Source organism: Echinops telfairi, unplaced genomic scaffold, assembly GCF_000313985.2.
Source record: "Echinops telfairi isolate 266 unplaced genomic scaffold, ASM31398v2 ScPeMD7_60;HRSCAF=208, whole genome shotgun sequence".
Taxonomy (NCBI): Eukaryota; Metazoa; Chordata; class Mammalia; order Afrosoricida; family Tenrecidae; genus Echinops; species Echinops telfairi.
Window position 1 is genome coordinate 45,719,152 of NW_022103958.1, and position 5,463 is coordinate 45,724,614.

The 5,463-nt window shown below is 43.6% G+C and overlaps 1 pseudogene; it reads left to right on the forward strand.

The window, feature by feature from the left end:
* The window catches only part of LOC101653209, a 6,565-nt pseudogene extending 1,102 nt beyond the window's left edge, over nt 1–5,463 (forward strand).

Here is a 5,463-nt window from a genome sequence, read left to right on the forward strand (position 1 = left end):
ACCCACTAAGGAGGATGTATCAAAGACTCTAGATTCATTGGTACAATATCTGCATACAAGAGGTTGGGAAATTAACCCAAAAAAGATTCAGGCACCCTCCACATCAGTAAAATTTCTAGGGGTCCAGTGGTGTGGGGCATGTCGAGATATTCCTACTAAAGTGAAGGATAAGCTATTGCATTTGGCTCCCCCAACGACAAAAATAGAGGCACATAGTCTAGTGGGCCTCTTTGGATTTTGGAGGCAACATAACCCTCACTTGGGTGTTCTACTTCGACCTATTTATCAAGTGACATGAAAAGCCTCCAATTTTGAGTGGGGCCCAGAAAAAGAACAGGGTCTTCAACATGTCAGGCTACGGTGCAAGCTGCTTTGCCACTGGGACCATATGATCTAGCTCACCCAATAGTGTCAGTTGTAGATAAAGATGCAGTGTGGAGTCTTTGGCAGACCCCTATTGGTGAATCACAGTGTAAACCGTTGGGATTTTTGAGTAAAGTCCCGCCATCTTCTGCAGATAACTACTTCCCCTGTGTAAAACAGCTGTTGGCCTGTTACTGGGCCTTGGTGGAGACTGAATGCCGCACCATGGGCCACCAAGTCACTATGAGGCCTGAACTACCCATCATGAGCTGGTTATTGTCTGTCCCACGGAATCATAAAGTTGGACGTGTGCAGCAGCACTCCATTGTTAAATGGAAGTGGTATATATGAGATCAGGCTAAAGCAGGACCCAAAGGGACAAGTAAGCTGCATGAAGAAGTGGCCCAAATGCCTACAGTCTCTACTCCTGTCACATTATTTTCTTTCTCCCAGTCAGCACTTATGCCCTCATGGGGAGTTCCTTACCATACTTTAACTGAAAACCAAAAAAGTCATGCTTGATTTATGGATGGCTCTGCACAATATGCAAGTGCCACTTGTAAGTGGACAGCAGCAGCACTACAGCCCCTTTCTGGGATCTCCCTAAAGGACAGTGGTGAAGGGAAATCTTCCCAATGGGCAGAACTTCAAGCAGTGCACCTGGCCATTCAGTTTGCATATAAGGAAAAATGGCCAGATGTGAGACTGTATACTGATTCATGGGCTGTGGCTAATGGCTTGGCTGGATGGTCAGATAATTGGAAGGAATATGATTGGAATATTGGGGACAGGAGGTGTGGGGAAGAAGTATATGGATAGACCTCTCTGAATGGGCCAAGAAAGTAAAGGTAATTGTATCTCACGTGAACACTCACCAAAGGGTTACCTGTGAAGAGGTGGACTTTAATAATCAAGTGGATAAGATGACACACGCTGTGGAGACTGGTCCTCCTCTTTCCTCTGCCACTCCTGTTATCGCCCAATGGGCACCTGAACAAAGTAGACATGGTGGCAGGGATGGAGGTTATGCATGGGCACAGCAACATGGACTTCCACTCACCAAGGCTGACTTGGCCACTACCACGGCTGAGTGCCCCATTTGCCAGCAGCAGAAACCAACATTAAGTGCAAGATATGGGACCATTCCTCGGGGAGATCAACCAGCAACTTGGTGGCAGGTTGATTACATAGGACCACTTCTATCATGGAGGGGACAGCGTTTTGTTCTTACTGGAATAGACACCTACTCTGGATATGGGTTTTCCTTCCCTGCACGCAATGTTTCTGCCAAAACTACCCTTCATGGACTTGCAGAATGCCTCATCCACCGGCATGGTATCCCACATAGCATTGCTTCAGATCAAGGAACTCACTTCACAGCAAATGCAGTGCGGCAATGGGCCCATGCCCATGGAATCCACTGGTCGTATCATGTTCCTCATCATCATGAAGCTGCTGGCTTGATAGAACGATGGAATGGGCTCCTAAAGACACAATTACGGTGCCAACTAGGTGGCAACAACTTGCGGGGCTGGGGCAATGTTCTCCAGGAAGCTGTATATGCTCTAAACCAGCAGTCAATATATGGTGCTGTGTCTCCAATAGCCAGAATTTATGGGTCCAGGAACCAAGGGGTGGAAGCTGCAGTGGCACCACTCACTATTACTCCTAGTGATCCATTTGCAGCATTTTTGCTTCCTGTCCCAGCAACCCTGTGTTCCTCAGGCCTGGAGGTCCTGGTCCCGAAGGAAGGAACTCTCCCACCTGGAAACACAGCATGGATACCACTGAACTGGCAGCTGAGAATGCCCCCTGGCCACTCTGGGCTTCTCATGCCTTTGGATCAACAGGTCAGGAAGGGTGTCACTGTACTAAGTGACGTGATTGATCCTGATTACCAAGGAGAAATTGGAGTGGTGTTACATAATGGAGATAAAGAATATGTCTGGAATCCAGGAGATCCCATAGGCAGATTGTTAGTGCTACCATGCCCTATGATTAAAGTAAATGGTAAATTACAGCAACCCAATCCTGACAGGACTTATAATGACCCAGACCCCTCAGGAATGAAGGTCTGTGTCACGCTACCAGGCAAAAAACCACAGCCAGTTGAGGCGCTTGCTGAGGGCAAAGGTAATACAGAATGGGTAGTAGAAGAAGGTAGTTCTACCTACCAATTACGACCACGTGATCAATTGCAAAAGCGAGGTTTGCAATTGTCAATGTATTTTCTTTTTATGTGCTTATTGCATAACTTTACTTTGTTCAGGTATGATATCACATACAATTGGATTCAGAGGGTTTTCATTTATATGTATGATAGATGTTTGATGTTAAGTATAAGTGTGATTTCATCAATGTCTGGAAATTACATAAGTATATATGCCTAGAGAATTGTGTACAGGTGTCAGGTTGGCAAGGGATGGATTGAGATAGTTAGTTTTTTGTGCCAGCCTGGCCAATAGACACATGTGGGATTAATTGAAGGGCAGACAGGTGAGTGGCTCAGCGAGCTTCACCTTTCTTGTCTCTATCTCTTTGATCAACGGACCAGTGTGTGGCTGCCTTGCTTGTTCTGTGCCTCAATTTGCAAGCTACACTACCTGTGGGACACCTAACTTGTGGACTGTGTCACTGTATTTTGAGGTCCCTTTAAGACTTGCTTTGCTACACAATTGGATTTTACATCTCATGACTCTTGGTGACCTGGTTGACTGTTGGTGACCTGCTTGCTGTTTGCTGCCTGTGTCTGGATAGCCTGAATTCTTTCTATAGAGGAATACCAGGTGGCCCTCAAGACTTTCAGGACTCCCAGTGTCTCACAACTCTCTCATGGGAGTGAGTTGCACTGAACCATTTGTACTGCTTTATAATTTAACTGTTCATTTCTTGTATTATCTATCTATCTATCTATCTATCTATCTATCTATCTATCTATCTATCTATCATCTATCTATCTGTATATAATTTAACTGTTCATTTCTTGTGTTATATATCTATAGATCTTTATATATATATAATTATTAGCAATCTGGTTTTATCTCTCTGGAGAACCCTGTCTAACACATTTTCCAAGTTGTTGAATTCATTGGAGTACAATCCTTGGTATTACTGTGTAATTATCCATTCGATTTCTTTAGGGTCTGTTTTAATGTCCCCTCATTCATCCCTCATTCTTGCTATTGAAATTTGTGCTCTCCTTTCTTTGGTTATGTTTGCCAATGGTATGTCGATTCTGTTTATCCTTTTAAAGAACCGACTTTTAGCAGCATTAATTTTTTCCAAAATTTTCTTATTTCTCCTTCCTGAATCTCAGCCCTGATTTTTATTATTTCTTTTCTTTGCTATTTGTGGGATTGTCCTGCTGACTCTGCTCTATTTGCTGTAAATTTTATGCCAGCATATTAATTATGAGTCTCTCTTCCTTTTTGAAGTGTGTATATATTGTTATGAAACTTCCTGATAACTGCCTTTGTTGTGTCCCATAAGTTTTGATACATTGTGTTCTCATTCTCATTGGTTTCTAGAAATTTCCTAATTTCATCTCTGACCTGTGCAGTATACACTACTTTTGCAACAGAGAGTTATTCATCATCCAATTGTTTGCTCTTGTTTTCTTTGTCTTCCTTTTGTTGATTTCCAGCCTTGTGGCACAGTGGTCAGAGAGAGAGGTTTGTATGATATCAATGTGCTTAAATTAATGTAGATTTGCCTTATTCTTCAGCATGTGGTCTATCTTCAAATATGTGCCATGCAGGCTTGAAAAGAATGTGAATTTTTTTATTTGGATGAAAAAGCTCTGTAAATATCTATCAGTTCAAATGGTCTAATTGTAGTGTTTAGATCTCTAGACCCGTTGTTGAGTTTCTTTCCCTGTAATCCATCTTTATCAGAGAGCGGTGTATTGAAGTCACCCACTATAATGGTTGAGGCTGTGGTTTCTTTTTTCATCTTTTGGAGTGTTTGGTTGACATATTCAGCAGGTCTCTCATTTGGGGACTATATGTTTACAATGCTTGGTGGTTCTTTGTCTACTATTCCCTTGGGCCTTATATAGTGTCCCTCCTTATTTCTTTTTATGGTTTGCACTTTGAGGTCAATTGTATCAGAGATTAGGAATGCTACACCTGTTCTTTTTTAATTGCTGTTTGCTTGGTGTGTCTTTTTCCAGCCTTTGATTCTCAGCCTACTTTTGTCTGTAGCCTTGAGACGTGTCTCCTGTAGGCAGCAGATTGATGGGTTCCACAGACACAAGTCCTGCCCTTCTTCCTCTTTCTGACCATCTACCTGCTGACTGTGCTGGGAAACCTGCTCATCATTGTGCTTTTTCACATAGACTCCAGACTCCACACACCCATGTACTTTTTCCTTAGAAACTTGTCCTTTGCTGGTCTCTGCTTTTCAACTACCATCGTCCTCCAGGTGCTAGTTTACTTCTTGTCAAAGAGGAAAACCATTTCCTTTGTCGGATGTTCAATGCGGATATTTGTTTTGCTTCTGGTGGGGGGTGCAGAGTGTGCACTGCTGGCAGTGATGTCCTATGACCACTGTGTGGCTGTCTGTAAGCCCCTGCACTACTCCACCATCATGACTCATTGGGTCTGTGTCCAGCTGGCCATCAGGGCCTGGGCCAGTGGGGCATTGGTGTCCCTGGTAGACACCACATTTACATTATATCTACCCTACAAGGGAAACAATATCATTAACCAATTATTTCGTGAACCTCCTGACCTGAAGCTGGCTTCATCAGACACCTACAGCACAGAAATGGCCATCTTTGCCATGGGTGTGATGATCCTCCTGTTCCTGTGTCCCTCATCCTTGTCTCCTACTGGAATATCACTTCCACTGTGATCCAGATGGATTCTGGAGAGGGAAGGCTTAAGACTTTCTCAACCTGTGGCTCCCATTTCATTGTTGTTCTCTTCTACGGCTCAGCAATCTTTGCCTACATAAGACTGAACCCCCAACAAAATGAGTGAAGGGGAAAAAGTGATCTCTGTGTTCTACTCAGTCATCACATCGATGATCAACCCCTTCATTCACAGCCTGAGGAACAAAGATGTCAAAGGGGCACTCAGAAGAATTGCTGCAAAATAG